The 24,654-nt window shown below is 39.5% G+C and overlaps 1 protein-coding gene across 5 annotated transcripts in view; it reads right to left on the reverse strand.

The window, feature by feature from the left end:
- ARHGAP24 (Rho GTPase activating protein 24) overlaps positions 1-24,654 on the reverse strand; it is a 725,763-nt gene that overhangs the window by 141,993 nt on the left and 559,116 nt on the right. The window contains exon 1 of one of the 5 annotated variants that reach the window (XM_077476405.1): positions 15,686-15,705. The exons of the other annotated variants lie outside the window; for them this stretch is intronic. The gene's annotated coding sequence lies outside the window, so the exon portion shown is untranslated. Of the gene's footprint in view, positions 1-15,685; positions 15,706-24,654 lie in introns of those variants that run through there. 5 annotated transcript variants of the gene reach the window in all.

The raw sequence follows: 24,654 nt of genomic DNA on the forward strand, positions 1-24,654 counted from the left end.
ATGATCCCTATAAGTGCGATTAATACCTGAAAGTATTACACAATGGGAGTTATTTACTAAAGGAAAATTCACTTTGCACTGCAAGTGCACTTGGAAGTAAAGTTGCTGTAGATCTGAGGGGGGACATGCAAGGAAAATAAAAAACAGCTTTTTAGCTTGCAGATGATTGGATGATAAAATTAGCAGAGCTTCCACTCATTTCAGATCTACCGCTTAGATTCAGAGCGACTGCACTTCCAAGTGCACTTGAATTTGCCTTTCGTAAATAACCCCCAATTCATATTAAAATGTGTAGTATGAATTCAAATAAAATAAAATGTGTATCTGAGAGTAGGACCATTTTAAGTGGCATTTATTAGAAAGAAATGCAGTAACTTCTAGCGGACATTCTCATTGTTTTTTACGCTATCACCTTAAGCCCTTTTTTTCTCTATAGTAATGTTCACCAAGCACTGTCAGTACCCATGCAGATATCTTACGTGTCTGAATCTTTCAAAGGTCTGCTTCCACTTTGTTCATTCATGTGGAGAAATGAGAAGGCTCTGGAGGCTGGGTAGTGAAGCTTGGCTTTGCAGTCACTTCTGACACTGTGTAGTCTTATCAGATAGATATATATGATGCCAGCATACCATAAGCCCTCTTTCCAATTTAGCAGTGATTTTTAGTCAGTTCTGTGCACTGTGTATATTTATCTATCCTTTGTCTTTTTGTCTTTTCACTATTGCCAATATTAAGTTACAGTTTTGACAAATTCCTATTCAGGTTCATATATTGTGATGCTTATATACACTATATTGTCAAAAGTATTGGGGTGCCAGCCTTTACATGCACATGGACATTAATGGCATCCCAGTCTTAGTCCATAGGGTTCAATATTGAGTTGGCCCACCCTTTGCAGCTAGAACAGCTTCAATTCTTCTAGGAAGACTGTCCACAAGGTTTAGGAGCGTGTCAATGGGAATGTTTGACCATTCTTCCAGGATGAGAAGGCTTGGCTCGCAGTCTCTGCTCTAATTCATCTCAAAGGTGTTCTATCAGGTTAAGGTCAGGACTCTGTGCTGGCCAGTCAAGTTCCTCCACCCCAAATGCACTCATCCATGTCTTTATGGACCTTGCTTTGTACACTGGTCCAAATCATGGTGGAGGGGGGATTATGGTGTGGGGTTGTTTTTCAGGGGTTGGGCTTGACCCCTTAGCTCCAGTGAAGGGAAATGTTAAGGCGTCAGCATACCAAGACATTGTGGACAATTTCATGCTCCCAACTTTATGGGAACAGTTTGGGGATGGCCCCTTCCTGTTCCAACATGATTGCGCACCAGTGCCCAAAGCAAAGTCCATAAATACATGGATGAGTGAGTTTGGGGTGAAAGAACATGACTGACCTGCACAGAATCCCGACCTCAACTCGATAGAATGCCTTTTAGATGAATTAGACTGAAGACTGCGAGCCAGGCCTTCTCATCCAACATTAGTGCTTGACCTCACAAATGCCCTTCTGGAAGAATGGTCAAACATTCCCATAGACACACTCCTAAACCTTGTGGACAGCTTTCCCAGAAGAGTTGAAGCTGTTATAGCTGCAAAGGGTGGGCCAATATTGGACTCTACGGAATAAGACTGGGATGCCATTAAAGTTTGTGTGCGTGTAAAGGCAGGCATCACAATATTTTTGACAATATAGTGTTTCTTGAACATTGACCTGTGTAGAGTAAGTTTGTAAGCTAAGAAGTTATACAGTCAACAGATTGTTTTGTCTTACTAAGTTTTCAAGTTTGTCAGAGCAGAGCTACACTTGTGTTAAGCTCAGAATGGGGCTGTGGTGTATTATATAGTTATGTTTTTTTTTTTTTAAATCAGCACACAGGGTCAGTACTTACATTTCATGAGAAGTGTCTCTTGTGCTGGTGGGTGCTGTCTTATTTAAAACCTTCCTTGCTCTGCCGCAAGTTTTACCAGGTGGACGTTCAGGTCTCATCTGATGCCAGTTTCAGATCTAAGGTCTAAGCTCTTTGAGCTGCAGGCAATCCCCAGTTTTTTCTATTATTTATAGTTGGGCATTTTAGTGTTAGTTTTTGAATGTCTTTGAATCCTGTGCTTCTCAATGATTGAGAAAAAAAAAATGGAGTTTTGTGCTTGTGGTAAGATTATTTTCCTAAGGTTCATTGAGGGACACAGACCCAACCCCTCTGAACTTATTGTCTTGCTTTTGCTTCTGCTTTGAACTGAGTCATTGGAATGGGAGGGGTTATACCCAGCTACCACTGTTTTTTGTTTGCCAGTGTCCAAATCCCCCTGATGGCAGCATAACCCAATTGTCTCTGAACCATTTGTCCCTCAATGAGCTCCAGTGATTTTATAGCAAGTTATTTTCGCTACCCCAAAAAGGTGATAAACATGACATGGCACCAGATCTCCATCTGTACATATGCATAGCTCCCAACTGTCCTTGATTTTAGAGGGACTGTCCCTGATTTTCAGCAATGTCCCTCTTTCCTCCTCATTTATCCCTCAGTATGGTCTGATCTATATAGATGTATATAAAATGCACTTTTTATCTATCAAAAAGTGTTTTCCAGCACTAAACCTTTAATCTGATTTCTAAATTGCTGCATTTGTGAATCCCAAAAGCCAATATATCGGAATAGTAGTGGTAAAAAAAACAGTTGAGGGTTTAACCAATCTTGTTTTTTTTTGTACCATTCTCCTTTTAAGGGGGTGTGGCAGGGGGTGTGTCCTATGCCTGTGTACTTTTGCTGATAGGTGTCCCTCATTCCCATCTCAAAAAGTTGGGAGGTATGCATATGTGATATCTAGTGTTGCATCATCCAGGGGCTGACCTAAAAGAAACAAAAAAGGGACGACTGGTTTTAGTTGAAAGCAAAACAAAATAGACATACCAGGAAACCTCAGCTGCAAAGAAAACAACGCACAGTGTGAAACCTGTCTAATCGCTGCTATTCACTTTTTTTTCTGCTTTGTAAACCCCTATATTTCAGTGGATTTCACATTAAGGAGACATCAACTATAGTGTCTGTTTTCATTTTAAAAGATACAACACTAGAAAAATAAAGTTTCTGAGCTATTATCAAGTAAACATTTTATTGTATACATTATTATGCCATATACACATGGCCGGATTTCTACAGCAAAGGTGCGACGGAACAAATCCATCGGACAATTCGACCATGTGTGGGCTTCATCGGACCTTTGCTGTCGAAAAATCAGATGGAATTTAGATTTAGAACAGGTTTCAAATTTTTCCGACGGACTCAAGTCCGGTCGAAAAATCCGTTCATCTGTATGCTAGTCCGACTGATGAGAACCGACGCTAAGGCAGCTATTGGCTACTGGCTATGAACTTCCTTATTCTAGTCCGGTCGTACGTCATCATGGTCAAATCCGTCGGAATTTGCTGTGATTGTGTGTGACCAAGTCTGTCCGTTAAGAAAGTCCATCGGAACTCCGCCGAAAGTCCATCGGGAAGACCGTTGGACCTAGTCTGCCGGAAAGTCCGGTCGTGTGTACACGGCATAAGGCCTGGTTCACACCTGTGCATTTTTTAGCGCATTTTCAGTTTTGCAGAAACACACTACAGTCCATTTAACATAGGTTCCTATGGATGTAGTTCACATCTGTGCATTTTATGCAAAGTGCGGGGGAATTTTTTCTGTTTTTTGGTTCCATAGACTTCAATGGATCAAAAAAGTGTATTGAAAAATGCAAACTGCAATCTGCATAGGTGTGAACCAGGCCTTAGCAAGCATTATTAGCAAGAGTTACTGTGTTCAGTCCCTATAAATAACTTTATATATCCATCATTTCCAAAACAGGCTCAGTGTGTGTCATGTGCAGGGTATGTGCTTCAATAATAACAGTCACTGTGCAACCGGATTGAAGTCACTTTTCTAAAAAAGCGTTTCCTGCTGTCACTGTGTCATGAATTACTTTCTGATCAGTTCAGTTGTACTAACATGACCCAGCTACCTTTTATGGCCTGAAATTCACTTCAAATTGTTTTCTTGAGAAAGAAACAATAAATCTAGGAGACATGCTCAGTGAGCACGGATTAGATTTTGTATTTGAGCAGAAAATAAGCTAGAAGGCATTACACATAGAATAAAGTAAAATAATGTCAGCAAGTAGAGGTTTCAAAGCAGTTTCATGCAGCACATGCAATGCCATAGCTCCCAACTGTCCCTGATTTCGAGGGACTGTCCCTGATTTGGAGCAATGTCCCTCTGTCCTCCTCATTCGTCCCTCATTTTGGTCTGATCTATATTGATGTGTTTAAAATGTACTTTTTATCTATCAAAACGTGTTTTCCAGTGCTAAACCTTTCATCTCATTTCTAAATTGCTGCATTTGTAAATTCCAAAAGCCAATATAAAAGAATAGTAGTGGTAAAAAAGCACAAGTGGGTTTAACCAATTTTGATTTTGTTGTACAATTCTCCTTTAAGGGGGCGTGGCAAGGGGGTGTGTCCTATGCCTGTGTGCTTTTGTTGATAGGTGTCCCTCATTCCCAGCTCAAAATTTGGGAGGTATGCAATGCTATTGCTTATTACTACTGTTGTAGTAATGTGCTCAATGTTTTAAAAAGTTTGCATATTTGGCTGCCTTTACACTTTTGTGAAAAGCAGCAAGGTAACTAAATGGATAGATCTCTTGCATTGCAACTCTGGATCTTGGATTCAAATCCCTTTAGAGACATAAACTGTATGGCGATTGTATGTTTGCCTTATTAATGTGGGCGTGCTTTGATATTATTATTTGACACTAGATTTTAAGCTCCTTTGGGAGATGGTGACTGATATAGGTGGATCTATGTACTCTGTAAAGTGAATATAAGGCTTCATGTACACTAGCAGTTTTCATAAGCTCAAAAAACGCTGGATGAAAATGATAATGATAGTATTTCTGTGCCAGCTTCTAGTAGATTTTAGGAGCATTACCATTTTATTAGAGTTTTTGTAGAACCTGAAGAAAAAAACAAAAACATTAGAAATTTTTTTTTCTGCTCCTAGACAGTAAAGCTCACACAATGCTAATAATAATAGTGTGCATGGACACATATTATAACACTTCCAGGAGCTTAAAAAAATGATAGTGTGCATGGAGCCTAAAAGATCAAATATAATGTAAAAACTGGAAGAGATTGTTGGTGTTCTCACGAGCAACCCATTTCAAGCAGGCATAAAACAATAAGATGAATCACTTATTTTATTAACGTGGAGTTTTTCCCCCACTTATTATAGTGCACCAACATAAAGACTCAGTATATATATATATATATATATATATATATATATATATATATATATATATAATTTATTTTTTACTAGATATCTATGAAATAGCAAAGAATACATAGAAACACAAAAATACCTACTTTGTTACTGCAGCTTCTACATCAAGAACTGAGCGATCAAAGACCGCTAGTTGCTCAGTTCTTGGGTTCGCTCTGAGCACCGAGCGGTGACTGTCACCACTCTGCCCCTCACTGAAATACTGAACTCTAGAGGGAGTGGAAGGGCTGCCCTTAGTGCGGAAGCTGCAATAATTTTCTTTTTAAAGGCTTTATTCCTTTATTTTTACCCTGTGATCCTACCAGTAACACATTTCCTGTCATTGGATGATAATGCTATAGGTTGAATTGGATAGACCCTTGTCTTTATTAACCTCCCTGGCGGTATGATTATGTCAGATTTTAGGTGCTGAAAGCGGTACAATTATTTTGCATGAAAATTTGGCGTTTTATATTGTAGGCCAGTAATTCTAATGCCACGTACACATGATCAAACAATCCGGTGGAAAAGTCCAGCGGACTTTTTTTTACCCAAAAGTCCGGCGGACTAAGAAAGTAGTTTTGCACCAAAATATGTCCGCCGGACTCGCAGTCCAGTGGACAATACGGCCGTGTGTGTGCTAGTCCGCTGTACTTTTGAAATGAACAGACTCTTCCCGCACGGAGAAAAGTCCGTTTATTTTGAGAGTGGCTCCAGGTAGACGGGACCAGCGAAGGAAGCGTCGCTGGCCCCGTCACCTGGTATGGAGTTAAAGGGGAAGCCCTACGCTGAAAAAACTGCATGGGGGTCCCCCACAGGTCCATATCAGACTCTTATGCGAGCACGCAACCCGGCCAGTCAGGAAAGGGGGTGGGGATGAGTGAGCGCCCCCCCCTCCTGAGCCATACCAGGCCGCGTGCCCTCAACATGGGGGGGTGCTCTGGGGAAGGGGGGGCTGCGCCTTACCTAGCAGCTAATGCTAGAAAGGTGCTACGCTTGTTTGAGATTTCCGTGCGTAACAATTGAAGTTACAAGATTACTGTATTTCTATAAGAATCAGCAACTGTTTTCTGTACTTGTTGAAAATGGTTTGGCCGAAAAGACTATAACAAAGGTCTCATATGTGTTCATGATTAAAGAGATTTACAACCATTGTTATTTATTGTTGTGCTGGCATTTACAAGGACTGTAAACATCCAGTATTAAACACGTTTACCTGCTTAGAATAGAACAGAGGTGTTCAAAGAATATTCTTTTCCACCTATTGACCATTCTCAAAGATATGCTAATTGGATGGGTTAGATATTCCACTCCAATTACTACTGTTGTTTCTGAGAAAAGCAGCACTGCCAGTACCTACTATGGCTACTCTGTACCCCTTTCCGCCATATAGTAATAAAAATGAACACTCAGCTTAGCCACACATTCATGTTTCATGATGCTGTGAGACAAAGGACAGCAGCTTACTGTACATTAAATTAAAAGGAACCTGTACTGGAGAAGCATGGAGGCTACTGTTGTTGACTTTTTCTTCTGAAAATACCGTTGCCTGAACTGTCAAGCTAATTCAATAGCTTCAGTACTTGCTAGGTCACCGATTTAACAAAAAAAAAAAGCATTTGCAGATCAGCTATTCTTATTGATTTGCATGCTTGTATTAGGACAGTGAATAAGAAAGATTCACAGCCAGAGATGGCCAGGCAAACCCACATTATCAATAAGGGTTCTGCAACAGCTTCCCCTTAAAATGCCTTCAATTTGTTTTTCTCTCCAGAAGGGGGGCATCATTGTACTTATGGAGTACAGAGTCAGCATCTACTTCCTGGACTCTCTGTGCAATTGGCCAATAGGATTCCAAGCTGACATCTGAGGTATCCTAGCGACATCTAGTACCAATCAGAAGTGCCAGACTCCTAAAGACGGCCATGATGGATTCCCATTGATGCAAGGAGATATGAGGGAATGGCTTTATGCCTTTGTGGGCAAACTGCCCGATAAGCTCTGATGAGGACAAAGTGGCCTTGGAAAAGTGATAGCCATACCATATACTGCTGGCTGCAGGTGTTTAGATACTGTATATGTGAAGATTTTATGATTCTGGCCTGAACGTGTCTGTTTTAGTTTGACTGAATCTTACACATATATATTCAGTCTTTGCTCTTTATTTTTAATAGACTTTCTGTTTGTAGTGTAAGCTGCCTATCCTCCGAGACATTTAAACACTAAATGGTCTAGTGTGGTCGTACTTTGCTAGCATCATGGAAATTGGTTTTGGACAGCTTTTTATTGATTAAAGTTTTTTCGTTTGGAAAATGATACTGTTGCTGTATAAAGAGACAGAAATGTATTCATGCAGACTTGTAAAGTTACTGAAAGGTCTACATTTATGAAAAAGGGTGCATTACATTTATGTGACTTTTACTAGAATTGGATCAATAATATACTTCCTTATATTATATAGTGTAAACAAGTCCTCATATCTATTTGCAATTCTATAGGTAAATGATTCTCGATCACTTGCTGAAATACTAAATTATGGGATAGAGACACCTACAGTTCAGTAGTATACATCTTTCAAACACATTTTGGAATTTCCATTATCCTAGTACATGAAATATCTGTTTACGTTTAGCGTAATTTTCCACTTCATTAGCATGTTTCTAGAAAACTTGACACTTTGTTCAAGACATTGAAATATGGCTCCTGCTGTATTTTACTATGGGCTTACTGCACTATGGTGGCCTTAGGAAAATATATTGCCTTATTTCAGCGATGACAACATTTATTGATTTTACACATTCCCTATATATCCTTCAAATGTTGGACAATGGTAGGCAGCTATGGTTCGGATACAAATCTTCTGTATTTGTACAGTGTATCGGCTGGTATTGTAATGTGAAACTTTGCAGGTAATATTTTAATAGCAAACAGTTTTAACCGACCTAGTCATGTGCTTCGAAACAAAAGGACGCAATCACTTTTAAGTTGTTGTAGGTAAAAAAGGCAGCAGGTATCAAACATGGACATTTTCGTGCAGGTCAAATGTTACGTGGCTTTATGAATGCGCAGTCATGTGTTAGAGGCAATATCTAGAGGACAGTAATAACAATGTTAATATGGGTCATATGACTGGAAATTGCTAACGGGAAAATAAAATTAAATAGCCATAGAGAGTTTTAATGTTTTTTTTCCCACATTATAGTGTAAACAAATGATATGTATGTCAATGACATTTTTTTAATTAAATTAAAATTCAGGTAACAGTCTTAAGGCCGCAACATTTGTTTTTTATAGTCATAATGCAAATGAATACTCATGGAAACAAAGAAAAATAATGCATGGAAGAAAGAACGTGTTCCAGTAAATAGGCAAATTAACAATTAAGAACGTATATAGGTTACTAGCCATGCATAGATGCCAAGGAACAATTAGCAGCGATAAAACTGGCTAATCAATGACTTTTAAAGTAGATTCAAAGTTTAAGGGACATATATATTAAGCAATAAATGTAACATTCCACAAAAAAAAGTTCTTGGATAATTTACTGTATATAATAAACAATTAGTCATTAAAAAAAAAAAAACTTGTTTCCACTTTTTTGTGTCTCAGTGAAGCTGATCCCCTGTGGTCCCCTTGCAGCTACTTCTGATCTACATGCTTACACTTCAGGAATGAATGTTATAATAAATAAAGCCATGGTTCAGAATAAAGAAACTCACAGAACTTCCATTAAAAAACGTATCTGAAAACTTTGTAAAAAGTACCATAATCAGACATTCTAAAATTATATCATATGTTCTTACTGAGCTGCCTTCCCATTTCAAAAAGCTACAGACTAAGAGAAGGTATACTTGCAGAGGCTCAAGTCTGTAACTAAATAAACAGTCACTTTACTATTGAGATTTAGTTGCCCTATTGTTTTGAATGTAAAGTTCAGCTTTGGGCACCAGTTCACAAAAAGGATGTTTTGGAATTGGAAAGGGCAATGCATTATTAGCGGCACGGAGGAGCTCAACTGGTAGGAAAGATTAACTAAGCTCTATTGAGATATGATCACCTTGTCAAAGATATATTTGGTCCATATAATAAACTTGAAGACTGGTGATGACAGCACTGGATCCCTGGTCTGGAAAGTGTCCATATATTAAAAGTCAGCAGTTACAATATTTGTAGCTGCTGACTAATTTCTTTTTTTTTTTTAGAACTAACTGGAGTTCCTCCAAGTATGACAATTTAATTGTCAGAGACTTTTACAAAAGTCTTTTACAAAAGACTTTTACAGAGTGAACCTGGAAGGAAGACCAGGAGTAGATAGAAGCGTCCCAGACCAGCTGCAGTGCTGCCAGCAAAGCACTGGAGGGCTTCACACTTACACCCTCAAACTACTTAAGCCAGCCATAGATGAAGCAATGCTTTCCTACAATTAGTGGTGATGGGGGAATGCATCTTGTGTAGCTATTGTGTTCTCCCTGGGGGGGTGCCACCTCTGCCAGGAGAACACACAGTGATGATTCCTAGTGGATATAGATATTGGCAATATTTGCATGGAAAATAAAACAGGCTGGTTGTACTCAATTTGATGGATCAGTCAACTTGGGCAAATTCAGCCTGTTCGTACATTGCTGAACCAGCAATGAGATTTAAGCCATCTATGGCCGGTGTTCTGCCAATATCTCCAAGCCATCAGAAACTATTTTTTTTAAATGTGGGAGTTAATGGATAAGAGAGAGAAAGTGAAAAATCAATAAGGAAATGTAATAGCCTATAATGGAGATATTTATATGATTATGTACAGGAAGTAAATTTATGTTTGTTTTTTTTCTTTTTTGAATGTTGGATATTGGATAAATGTTAATATGTTGTTTTGTAAAAAATGTAATAAAAAGTCATTTTAAACAAGAAACTCAAGCCACGTCACTTCCGGGTTTATTGAAAACCTTAGTAATTGGTGGTTGGATATAAAACCGACAACCGAATAGAGTCCAGTACAGGAAGATTGAGCTGTTTTGATATCATAGTGGCCAATGAAGACAGATTTGTCACCGCCTAGGAGGCAGCAATTTTGTTGGCTAGTATTGGAGCCGAGTAAGAATCTCCACTCATAGTATCCTTCACCAGACTCTATTCGGTTGCTGGTGTTGTGTCCAACCACTAATTCGTCAGAAACTCCAATTACTGCTGTTTTAAAGAAACCGAAAATTAAGTGGCTGGAGTTTGACGGGTTGGGGAATTTGACAGAACACCGGCTTTAGTAATATCTAAAGTTTATACACTTAACAAAAAACTGGGAAATTGTTTGCCTGGCTATTACAATGTACAAGACCAGATAGATACACCGTATACATACATAGACAGATATAGATAATTTCCAGAAAGTAAATATTTGTCTGAAAAACTAAACCAATTTATTCATATTTATCCATCATGTTAACAGACATACAATTCTTATCTCCCTCAAGATAACAGTTGGACTCTTGTAATTTAATAATGTCAATTGCTGGCAAAGTTAAATACAAAGAAACTGTGGGGCAGGAACTCAGCCTATCGATTAAACTTCAGCTAAACCCAGGTTAAAATCCTATAGAAAAAAAACAATCCATGTAAAACTAATAAAAAATAAAATGTGTATAGGGGAGTAAAGGCCCAGTTGTAAAGGACTTCAGTATAACCTTACCACATTATTATTCACAGAATTCTAGCAACATAAAGCAATTGTCCATAGCTCACTCCGCTGAAGGCAAAGGGAACAGTGTTATGGTTCAATGTACTCTAATGAGATACATAAATCAGTATACTGAGGAAGTTAGGCTGCTTGATTCACAAAACTGATTGTAATTCACTGCTGCTCTAACACTGTTTCTATTACACTGCTACATGCACTCATTTCAGCTTGGCAATGCCAGAAATAAACATTTCAATTATTGCTTAATCCGGATATTTTTCTTTTTTTGTTCCCTCAAGTTCTTATAAGTAACTTTTACTAGAGAGCCATATTTGGTAATTTCTCTGGCAGCCAAGTCCATCACACTGGAGAACAGGAAATAATATTTCAAAGAACAGTGATCTATGTATCTTTCAAACATTTTTTGTATTGTTAAGTTAGGTAACCGGAGTCTGGGCTTTATAAAATACAACTATAAATATTTGCAGCAGGCCCAAATTTATGGAATAATGACAAACGGTTTTAATGTGCTAGCGAACTGGGGCCTGCTCTGTTACATAGTTACAGTTAGTCTGGTTGAAAAGAAAAAGACACAAGTCCATCCAGTTCAGCCGAAAAACTGGAATATAACAATCATACAATCCTAGACCCACAATTGATCCAGAGGAAGGCAAAAAACACCAGCAAAGTGTGATCCAATTTGTTCCAGCGGAGGAAAAAATTCCTTCTTGATTTTTAAAGCAATCTACTAAGCTGGCCAGAACCAGCTCTTGGGGGAGTCTATGCAACATTTTTACAGCTCTTACTGTGAAGAGACCTTTCTGTATTTGGAGATTAAATCTCTTTTCCTCCAGACGTAAAGAGTGCACTCTTGTCCCCTGTGATGACCTTAAAGTGAATACCTCAACACCAAGTTCACTATATAAACCATTTACTCTATTTATTTATACATGTTGATCATATCTCCCCCCCCCCCCTTAATTTCCCCTTCTCAAGAGAGAGTAAATTCAGTTCCTGTAATCTTTTCTCATAGCTGAGATCCTCCATGCCTCTTGGCCTCCATGTTTGTTTAGCCTTTGTTTTTTAAAGTGGTTGTAATACTATAAAATGAAAAATGAACAAAGCACATCCCTCTATAGTGCAAACTAGCCTCAATCCAAAGTACTCTTTTCTGCTTCTCTCTTCTCTCTCTCTTACTCTCTGCTATTTGCACAAGTCACTTATGTTATGTCAACACCACAGAATCCTGGAAGATGGTCCCATCCATACCTCCCTTCCTCCAGCAGACAAAAGGTGATTGATGGCCTTAACTGCGCTCTATGGGAATTTGTATGTGTGTGTGTGTGGGGGGGGGGGGGGGTGTCCTTTCTCTCCACTCAGGTCTCATATAACACTCAGCTTCCTGTTCTGTGTTATGTGATGCCAGGTCCCCATCCCTTGCCTGCCAGAGCTGGGAAATGATCTGAAAATTGTGTGCTTTAGGAGGCTGTAGAGGAGAGAGGGCTGCAGTTAACAAGTATAACGTATGTAGGAGGATTTGTTTTATCTCCGTGTTTCACCTAAGGCTGGTCACTTTACTGGATATATGTAAGGGTTTTACAACCACTTTAACTCTTCGGGGAAAATTGGGAAATTAAAGCCTAAATCCAGGTTTCTTGTAGCACAATGAAATTAATGGGCTGCTGTGCCCATGCAAAACACAGCTTGCAGATCCGCAAACCTAGCCTTAGAGAGAGTACACATTTATTTTTCAGCAGAAATATAAACTGAATAGCCAGAAAGATGGTAGTTGCAAAGTCTGCATACAATAAAAGTAGGGTCACCTCGAGGGAATATAAGTCAAGTGCTCAGGAGTTGAATTAAGGACAGGCTGCATAGCATTACTATGAATATACTGCTATAAAATTTACCACTACCTATCAGACGTCTGTATTCATAGTGATGTCCTGTCCTATTATGACATGTGAGACAGCATTAAATGCAGAGGGAACTTCTTCCTAAATGGTATTGTTTGCCTGTACTGCTTTTTCCCAAAAGAGCATACTCTTTGCCTAGGTTGGCGGGGATGCAAGGGGTGACACACAATCACCCACACATCGTATAACAAAGTTAGACATCGCTCTGTATAATATGAATTCCAGACTGTAATCCTGCTTTCCAGAAAAATCCAATTGGTCCTCCTTATTGCTGCACAACCTCTTTATTTCTGCTAGTGTGCTAACAGTTTACCCAACTTGGGTTATTACATCTAGAACTAAACTGCTAGCAGATCAAGTTGACAGTTTTCCTTACACCTCTAGTCAGTTCTGCATGTACTGTTTCAGATTTAGCAAACCACTTTTTCAGACTCTCGCCCCCAGCCTCTTCAAATCTTTTGTGTGTTTGATCTTGAGTGTAATACTAAGCCAGTAGAATGGGGTTATCCTTGCAAGGTCAAATGGAGCCCCACCAAAGCCACTTATGTGTGCTCCTAACGTGAACAACAGCCAAATGTCCCTGCGCTGTGTGCACCATCACAGACATCAACAAAGCCTAGGATGGCAAGTCACTCCCCTGCTCCTTCCTCCTTCAAGTAAATAGATTGACAGCAGCTCGAGACTACATTGACCCCGATGACCTGTTCCATGTTACATGTTACATGTTACCCAAACAACTCACAACCATGGTATCAGTTTGTAGGCAGTATCTCCCAGAATTCCCACCCCCCTGTACCTAGAAGCATGCATAGGATTTGAGGTTAACTTACACACAACCTTTTGCATGGAGTACTGTATCAGCAGCATTGTCTTTTGCTTGGTGCACTGGAGGTTCTACTTATGGTAAATCATTTATATATGTATATGGATGTTCATCTTGTTATATTAAAAGAAGTGTTAAACCATCATTGTTTTTTTAGCTAACACATTCTTACCCCAGGACATGCAGTTTACAACTTTAAATGCTTCTCAATGTCGCTTCCCTGAACACAAGAAAGCCGAAACAGTGGACATTGCAGTCTCCAGCCAGTCTATTAGCTTGGACAAGGTGGGAAGAACAAGAGAGTGCCTTGCTAGCCTAGACTATAGATGTTTCTATCTGATGCACACATTGCAGGGAGACACACTTCTAGTCCATGCATGCAAGGGTGGCTCCAAAGGATGCTTCACGAGAAAAGAGCCACCCTCAAACAGGAAACTTGGGGCAGCGGTCATGGCACCAACATAAACTGGAACATAAGAAAAGATTTAAATCTGAGGAAGCTGCATAGTCATTAAGTGGTTAGCATTTCTGTCTGTCAGGACTAGGATTGTTGGTTCAAATGCCAACCATGCCAAGACCTGAATGTAGTTTGCATGTTCTTCCTGTGCTTGTGGTGGCTTCCTCACCCACTCCAAAGACATACTCATAGGTTTATTGGGACCTGTCTAACTTGGTCCTAGTATGTGTGAATGTGAGAAAGGCAGGCCTTCAATTTTATTCCCTTTAACCACAGGGAAGAAAATTGCTTGATTCCACTATCACAGTCAGTGTTGATGGGAGAATCCCCCCTTCCCCCAGAGCTAATGTGTTCTGCCAGTGGGAAGCACAGCGAGCCTTTCCCATCAGGGAAAAAAAACAAAAAAAAACAATTGGATTGACTTCAGTACAACTGGCCTACCCTTGGATGGATCAAAATTTCTTCCTGCTGAACCAGGCAAATTTAGATCTGTCTATGGCTGGCCTTAGGGCCGGTTCACACTGCAGGCGATGCGAGGCGACACCGACTTGCCTCGCCGCGACCTGCCGCGACCTCAGCGGCAACTTGCAGATGACTTCTGTATAGAAGTCAATGCAAGTCGCCCCGAGGTCGCCCGAAAGTAGTACAGGAACCTTTTTTCTGAGTCGGAGCGACTCGAGTCGCTCCTCTCAGAACGGTTCCATTGTACAGAACGGGGGCGACTTGTAAGATAGCGGCGAGGCGTGTCGTGTCGCCTCGCATCGCCCGCAGTGTGAACCGGCCCTTAGGGATCTTAATTTATAAGCTCCTTGAGGGCAAGTACTGATGTGCATATACAATATATACATAAAACACTGTATATAAATATCAGTAATATATAAAATAATGCTCAGTACGTGATTAAACTAGCTGCTTGAAGTTCTTAAAACTGAGGGTTTATTATTACTTTAAAGGCAGAATCATGCACTTACTGTTCATTTTGAATCATTTCAGCAGGTGCACAGAGTTCAATATCTACAAAGTAGAAAGTAGATATGTCTCTGCAATAAAGTTATCTAAAATCCTTGCAATGCAAATAGTTGACCTAAGCAAGCTTCAACTAAAGGAACTGAAGTTTAATTCCAGAGTTCATGTTAGGTACACATACTTAGTGTTTTGCAAGGACTAAAGAGGTACTGGTTGGTTATTTATAGTTGGCGATAGCACTGAATCCATCCGTCATCCTTAGACAAAATGTTGGTGCCTCTTTTAGAACTTCACAATTATACTTTTCAAAGAACAGGAATAAACAAATTTTCTAACAATTACACAGGTGCCAGATTACATATAGTGCCAAACATTTACTTATAAAATGTGTTTTTCTTAAAGAAAAACAGGTTTCATTTAATCAGAATCTATTAAAAATCAGAGACAGATGATTTTAAATGAACAGAAGAACAGAAATATAGACATGGATAGTGTGTATTCCATGGCTATAATTAATACCATCATTGACCAATTTGGTCCAAAAGAAGTTGAAAGAGTTAATATAAAATCCACTTACACAGAGTGCTGCAGAAACCAGAATTCACTGTGTGCATTCTGATGGGAAGCCACCTTTCAAGTGATCCAGCTACAGCAGACAGGTCAAGTATTTCTAAATTAAGCTTGTAGGAGAAATTCGATGGAAAGTTGGCTCTAATTTACGTTCCATATTCTGCAGTGAAAAGTTAATTATTCTTCAGACATGCTGTATGAAGCCTTCTTGTGCTGCCTTTATAGACTTACTTATATCCAAACGTGTGACAAGGAGAAGTTAGCATTTTTCCAGCAAGGAGAATACACAGAGACTGCAGACAATGAGCTTGAAATCCCTCATGAGCCAGTGTTTACATGACGGGGCCTGATAGACATACACTACGGCTGAAAGTCACACCCACATGGTGCTGTAGAGCGGCCTCAAAGAATAGACAGCACTGGATGACTTAAATAGCTGCCTAAACGTTATACTATGTATTGTTTGGAAAAACATACTTAAGCGTGTTTTATAGATCACACAAAGAGTAGCAATCCGACATGAGTGTCTGGAATTGCATTAGTGGTATCCCATGCTTGACCTTCTTCACCATTTTACTAGATTACACATCATGTTTGACCATATAGCCCAGTGATTCTCAACCAGGGTTCCGTGGAAACCCCAGGTTTCCTCCAGCAATTTCTAGGGGTTCCTTCAGCATTGGGCAATTTCTGCCTCTTAGATAACTTCCCACTCACACCATTGATCTTTTTATCTATCTGTAAGGAGGTAATTCTTCCCAATGACCACAAGTGTAAAGACCATTCTCCCCACTGACCATCACACTAATCTTTCATGAGTTGTAGATTTCTAATTTTTAGCAGGGTTCTCCGAGACCAGAGAACTATTACAAGGGTTCCTCTGTGGAAAAGGTTAAGAAAGGCTGATATAGACCAAAGTGTATATAACAGGTCAAATAGTCTTGCTTTTCTCGGGTAATACTGATAGGTCTTCCTTTGACTCTGAAAGGGTAACTCCACTTTTGTGGAAAACAATATAGCAAATCAAAAAATAACATAACATACAGGTATTCCTCACTTAATGACCAGGTCATTAAACAAACTGGTTGTTAAACAAGGAGTCCCAATAAATCAATATTTTAGGCATTCTTAACTACTGTACGGTACTATATTGTGAAACAATGTCTAGACACAAAACTCCACCTAAATAACGTTGTTTAAATTTGCATAAGTACGGAACACAAACAAAAATTCTGTACTGTACAATACAATGATGTACATCCCCTCAGGTGGAGAGAGTTGGCTGTAAGTCCGAGCAATCGTTAAACAAGGAGTATCTGTATACAAGTGTTTGACGAGCCATTATATAATTTTATGTTATTAAAATAATTTTTCCTTTTAACATTTTCAGCTGTGATTTTCTGCAATATTCAATGCAATATGACAACCTGTCCAGTTGGTGTACAGACCTTTCCCAGAAATTAAATTTCCTGCTTGTGTACAGTAATTGGCACTTAGATAGTTCTATTTTCAGCACCCTCTGCAACAAAAATTTCATTTTGGTCAGATACTCCCAAAGGGTTAACTACCTCTGAAGGGATGCTGACACTGTAACTTTCCTCATTAGAATGCTGCAAGTGCATCAGCTGATTAATGAGGAAAAAGTCACTCACATTCACTTATTTTTTATAGGACTCTACAACAATGTGTGTTAAAATCCTTGCAATGCACTTTATTAACCCAGAGGGTATTGTTCTTTTCTCAACAAAAGTTCAGTCAACTCATTTAAGTGAAAATTCACTTTTGTTGAGAAAGCAATCCTCTCTGGGTCAGTAATATACAATAGATTGATTTTAGCAAATACCACTACAGAGGCTTATCTGCTTCTGTAGATTCCATGGGTCTGCTTTATTATAAACACCTGATCAGACTCAATGTTGTAATAAAGAAAAACTGCAGCCCAAGTATCCCTTTATATCTCACACAGGAATTCTGATAAGTTCTCAATATATTAATAATAATTTAGAAGATTTTGGCAACTTTAGAAAGTATATGTATCTGCAGATTGAAGTGCAATAGTAAATGTAATAAAACAAAACCCTACAAGACATTAGCCTCAGGACCTACCCCCATTTGGGCACCTTCGTCTTTGGACATGTCTTCTTCACCCTTTACTTCCCCTGATGGTGGGCCCAAACCAAAAATGGGAGGCCGACCCTTGACTTCCTGGGCTCACATAAAGTGGGCTGAATATATATATATATATATATATATATATATATATATATATATATATATATATAATATATAGCGGGAACTAAGGGGAACTCAGTTCCACCACCTCTGGCTCAGGTCCTCTGCTCCCTGCTCACAACTATCACATGGTAGGACTGAAGTCCAGCTTCTGCATTTACAAGTGATAGCTTATCTCCCAGTAGCTCTCACAGGTCAGATCTCCTGCGCAGATCTCACTGAGTGCCGGACAGGGACAGGACATACAGAACAGGTGCCAAGGGTTCAGTGCAGTCATGGGCAGGAGAGGGTGCATGGTAGGCTGCACCCTCTGTGGTCTCCATTTTTTCCCTGGTGACCAGTTGTTGATGCTCCTACTGCACGATCTCCCTTGCAAGTGACTATAGTATAGTATGCTGGGAGGCCGAATAGGTGTTTCGGATTAATATTGCAACAAAGGTAAGACATGTGAAAGATGGTGGAGCTTTTAGGGAAGGGGGAGAAGATGAGGGCAGTGGAGGGAGGGGGTTATGCAAAGGAAAGAGCTAATATTTGGCAGGTATGTGTGTGGCGGACATGGTTGGGTTCCTGCACCTATTCCCTGAGAGAAAAAAAAAGCCACGCTATTTTATATATATAATTGATTCAAGTCTTCTTGTTTCCTTGTGGTGGAAGAGCTTGATAGTCTGCGCATGCAAACCTTCTGACGCCTAACACCCTAAGAGATCTAGTTTATGTATATCCTCTAAACATGTATCATGATGAGTTATCTTCAGGAGAAATGTAATAAAGGGCACAGTTTACAGCTCAATGCACATCTAAGGAATTGCTAGGAATGTTGTATTACTTATAGTACAGACACTTCCTATTTTAGGGTGGCTTTGGATAAAGGAATAATAGGGACAAATTTGGGTAGTGTTAGATGATTTAGATGGACTTGACTTAAAAATTAAGGCTAAACTCCTTCTAACTCTTTTAAAGCAGTTACAGCTACAGTTCTTCAGGTTTTTTTTAATGTGATAAAGGTTTTATGTAAATAAATAAAAGCAGATCATTGTAAGCACAGTGCTGTCTTTTCTTGGGCACACCCAAATTCACTTATCAAATATTCGCAGGCAGTGTAAGCTCAAATGGCAGCTGCTTTGGGCCTCACAACAATGACTGGGCCAGGGCAGCTACCCCTTTTGCCCTGCATTAAAGATGGCCTGTTATTGGTAAGTGGTTTCTTTCAACCCTACAACTACCACTTTTGCTGGACAACTTGATCGGTTAAAGGAAGTTGAAAAGTAACAGATTAACTGGCCAGATTACCAGTTGAAAAATAAAGGGAAACAAAAAGCCTAAAATGCAGCTACCACACCTAAGAATTGTTACACTGCAATTTATTTCGTAGTCCGTGGGGTTTAATATTGAGTTGGCCCACCCTCTGCAGCTATAACAGCCTCAACGCTTCTACGAAGGAAGGCTGTTCACAAGTTTTAGTAGTGTGTCTATGAGAATGTTTGACCATTCTTCCAGAGACACATTTGTGAGGTCAGGCACTGATATTGGACAAGAAGGTCTGGCTTGCAGTCTCAGTTTTAATTTATCCCAAAGGTGTTCTATCAGGTTGCGTCAGAACACTGTGCAGGCCAGTCAAGTTCGTCCACCCCACGCTCGCTTATCCATGTCTCTATGGACCTTGCTTTCGTCATGTTAGAACAGGAGGGGGCCACCCCCAAACTTTTTCCACAAAGTTGGGAGAGTGAAATTGTCTTGGTATACTGACGGTTTAAGAGTTCCCTTCACTGGAAATAAAGGGTGAAGCCCAAACCCTGAAAAACAACCCCACACCACAATCCCCCCTCCCGCAAATGATTTGGACGAGTGCACAAAGCAAGGTCCATAAGCAAGACAAGACATGGATGAGCAAATTTGAGGTGGAGGAACTTGCCTGCACAAAGTCCCGACCTCAACCTGATAGAACACCTTTGGGATGAATTAGAGCAGAGACTATGCGCCAGACCTTCTCGTCCACATCAGCGCCTGACCTCACAAATGAACTTCTGGAAGAATGGTCAAACATTCCAATAGACACACTCCTAAACCTTGTGGACAACCTTCCCAGAAGAGTTGAAGCTGTTATCGCTGCAAAGGGTGGGCCAACTCAATAATGAGTTACGGACTAAGACTAGGATTACATAAAATTTAAAGTGGAGTTCCAGTCAGAAAACAAATTTAACACTATTAAGCTGCATTCAATACAAAGAACAACATTTGTAAAAAAAAAAAATTGTACTGAATTTTTCAGGTCTGTTGCTAGGGGGTCCCTCGTAATGTGCCTCTTCCTCTCCAAGGTGCCTGACGTCATTTCCCTCTGCATCTGTGCTTGCTAGTGCTCCTGGGAGAGGTCTGTCATCATTTTCCAGGAGCCTCTGGGCAGTGCCAAGGGATGTAATCTCCTTACGTTGTCATAACAATGGGGCAGGACCTTCCTCTGTCACCGCTCATGGTTATGGCAACGTTACAAACAATTGGCGCTACGGCCGCCGATAAAGTCGCGCATTCGTGAGATCGAGAGGCGCATGCGGGTTACCCCGCATGCACCTCTCCTTTCATATTCCAGGAAGCAACCACGATTGGGCTTCATATGCCCACATCAAGGATGGAATTTACTTATTACAATAAGATTAATAGATTAATAGATGATTGTATAGTTTTATTTTCATTTAGTTAAAAATGTAGCTAAAAATAGTACACCAAAAAAAAAAAAAAAAAAAAAAATATATATATATATATATTATATATAATTGTTATTATTTTTTTATTTAATTTTTTCGCTGGAACTCCACTTTAATATGCATGTAACGGCAGGTGTCCCAATACTTTTGACAATATAGTGTATATTAGAGTTAGATAGATATCTTGATTTTGAATCATATTATCTGGATTCTAAGTTGATAAGCTTTAAATATTTCAAAGATCTGATTGGTAGTTTTTAGAAGAAGAAGTTTTAGATTTTAATAAATAATTCCATTCCTTCTATCATCCATTTTGCATGTAGAATTGAATGTGCTGGTTTTGATTTCTTTGTAATTCGTTGAAAGAACATTTTTACCTTTAGTAGCTGAAGAGTATCTTTATATGTTGAACAATGTACACATTTTATTTTAACTATATTTATTGTAACCTGGGGGACATGTAGCAGGTACAAAGCTCCCTGGGAGGAGCAGTCTTTCAGGCACAGATACCAGATCCAGTGAGGTAGTGACAAACAGTGCGGTGCTTATTTGTGATATATACAAGTCTAAATAAAGGTGCTGTACAGGGTTCCAGAAAAACAAATAGGAACAAAAATACCCAAACCAGAACCTAGCCGTGTCTTGGCACTAACTATACAGTATTTACAGGTCCTAACTACCAGGCCAAGCAAGCCTACAGCTCGTCAGCTTCCACATACACAGCTTAATAACTTGCACCAACCTTTTGCTCTCCTAGACAGAAGTTGTCTGAGGTTCCCAGGCCTGGAGCACTGTCCGTCTGTCTTAGGTGAGTTTATATTGGCCTGGGGGAGAGGACCAAGATCTGAACTGGACCATGAGAGATCCCTGAACGTATCTGAGAGGAGCCTGGGAGACGTATAAAATTAAAACAGGACTTTTTCTGTCTCTCTCTGGGACGCTCTTCTACTATATATATATATATATATATATATATATATATATATATATATATATATAATTGTTTTTTTTTGTACATACATGTTTTGTGGCAGGCACTACATTAGGAATTATCTCATTGCCGAGTCTCGACTGTCAATGTGTATTGTTTGCAATGATCAGTTAGAATCTAGGCCAATATTTAGAATACTATGCGGGAGATTTACTAAAATTGCAGAGTGCAAAATCTGGTGAAGCTCTGCATAGAAACCAATCAGCTTCCAGTTTTCTTGGTCAAACCTTACCTGAACAAGCTAAAGTTATAAGCCGATTGGCTACCATGCACAGCTACACCAGATTTTGCCTAAATAAACCCCTATGACTGTTAGCCCTTGTACACACGGTCGGAGATTCCGACAACCAAATCCGTCGGATTTTGTCCGTCGGATTTTGTCCAACGGATCTTGTCCGAAACTGTTGCATACACACGGTCGGACAAAGTTGTCGGAAAATCCGATCTTTCAGAACGTGATGACGTAATTTCGTTACGATGGGACTACGTTCAGGCTAGTAGCCAATAGCTTTGATGTAGGAATTTGATCTGAACATGCGTGGCACTTTGATCGGAATTCTCTACACATGATCGGAGTATGTCCGATCGGAGAAGTTTGTCGGAAAATATTTCCAGCAAGTTGGAAAATTGGGTCCGACGGATATTACGACGGAAACAGTCCGATGCATACCACACACAGTCGGAAAATATCCGACAAACCGCTCCGATCGGACACATTCCGACGGAATCTCCGACCGTGTGTACAAGGGCTAACAGACAGAGAGAGGGAAAGAGAGAAGGGTAGTAATAAACTGCGTGGTGGCTTGCTAAATGTCTAGTTGGGCAAAGCATCTCAGATGACAGATAGTCCTTAGAGATGGGTGATTCATAAAGCATTTTTAGAAACAAACATTTAGAATCTTAGATGGTAAGCAATTTTTCATAACCAACTACTTAACCCAGTACTATTTTTTTTTTTTTTACCATGCAAAGCTGTCACACGATCAAAAAGGTTATTTAGAAAAATAAACAATAATAGATTTTTTGGATGCCAAAATAGCAGCTGCATTATTTTTTGATGCACATTTAACTAGATTTAATTTACTCTCGTGGCATATGTATCACTGGTATCAACTTTTATTTTATTTGAATTAAGTCTCCCTTTAAATAGGAAATTCAATTATTCAAAGCATATGATTTGGATAAAACCCAAGAGTGGGTTTTACATTGCTCAAACTTTATTTCAAATACTCTTGTTCTTTGTATGGTATTTATATACCCACTAATCCGCCACTCCATCTGTAGAGAAATAGAAAAACAAATTGGTCTATTGTTCAGTTGAGGTCAAGTAGGTCCGAGGAAAGAAACTAAGAAAAATGAAAGTTTGCATTACTACTTGCACTAAAAATAAAACTGAATTGTTAATGATCTATTGTTATAATCAATGATCCTTACATACATTCCAGAAGTGAATTCAGGACGGCTGAATAAAGTATACCACAGTTGGCAATCTTGACACCCATTCAAATATAACAAATGGTGGTATATCATCCAAAGTATGATTTAACAGAACTCCGTATAAAATAATGTTGCATGTTTTAATGAAATTAGATCAAATTCAAATTCCTGCTATAAATCCAAATGTAAATTAAGAGATATTGGTTCTGATAAATTTAGGACACTTTTAAACAGTAAGTTTTAAATATAGTTTTGGTGTCTTTCATTTGAAAGCTTTCCAGTACCGAGCAGAAAAGTCTATACCCATTTAGAGACTACAATTAAAGAGTGTCGCGCTGTGTGTTTCATAGCTGGCAAGGTTGAATAAATACACAAGTCCATCTAATTCAACTTTTGTGGGTGTGTGTGGATTTATGTCTCTACCATGTCCCATATCCCTGTTTTTTATGTTCAATAAGATGCCCATCTAAAAGTTTTTTGGGAAATTAGCAACACTTCCCACTGAAACCACTGACTGTGGAAGGGAGTTCCACATCAAGCAGAACCCTTTACACAGTGGCCAACTGTCTTCTTAAGTGACCCATGACTGAAGAGTTTCCTCCCAATGTTGGAATCACATTTAAAGGGGAGCCTCAGGTTCCCATACTATATTTCCTTTAGAATCACTTTAAGTACTAGAATGCTTACTAATGTTATTTCTTCTCATAGGGATCACTTAGGGCACTTTCACACTGGGGCGGGGGGGAGGGGGCATCAGCGGTAAAGTGCTGCTATGTTTAGAGGTGCTTTACCGTCATTTCGGCGTCGCTTTTTGGCCGCTAGTAGGGTGCTTTTAACCCCTGCTAGCGACCAATGAAATGGTTAATAGCTCCCGCAAAGTTCTGCTGCTCACAGATCTTCTCTATCAGCCTCTGCTGCACAATGAGCAGCCAGAAACCATGATGTCACTGTGCATGTATACAGTACCTCAATACTCGGAATTCTAGGAGTTGTAGTTTGTTTTGGACACTGTATACAGATCCTTTCACAGTGCTTTTTACATGTTTTAATACAGATTTTACATTATTGGGTTCATCTGCTCTGTTTTATATTCCCTTCTATGCTGCTGTGTCACTGAAGGAAAAAAGTGGGGGTGTGAACTGCGGAGCACCATCTTGCCATCCTTTATAACAAGCGCTTTCTGACTTCTCACATGTCGTACACCCTCCGGTAAGCCTTATGCCGCGTGCATACAAGCGGAATATTGGACAGAAAAAGTCCGATGGAAGCTTTTCATCATATATTCCGATCGTGTGTATGCCTCATCTGCCTTTTTTTTTTTTTTTATCTGACAGACCTAGAAATAGAACATGTTCTAAATATTTCCTTCTAATGCCTATCAGGGAAACTGCTCGTCTGTATGCTATTCTGACGGACCAAAAACGACGCATGCTCTGAAGCAAGTATGAGATGGAGGCTATTGGCTACTGGCTACTGAACTTCTTTTGTAGTCCTGTGGTACGTTCTGTACGCCACAGCGTTCTTGATGATTGGACTTTGGTGTGATCGTGTGTACGCAAGACAGTTTCAGTGGAATTCCATTGGAAAAACCTTCAGAGCTTATTCCGACGGGAAAAC

This window comes from Lithobates pipiens, unplaced genomic scaffold (assembly GCF_037356315.1).
Source record: "Lithobates pipiens isolate NorthernLeopardFrog02 unplaced genomic scaffold, aLitPip1_a1.2 Scaffold_13, whole genome shotgun sequence".
Lineage (NCBI taxonomy): Eukaryota > Metazoa > Chordata > Amphibia > Anura > Ranidae > Lithobates > Lithobates pipiens.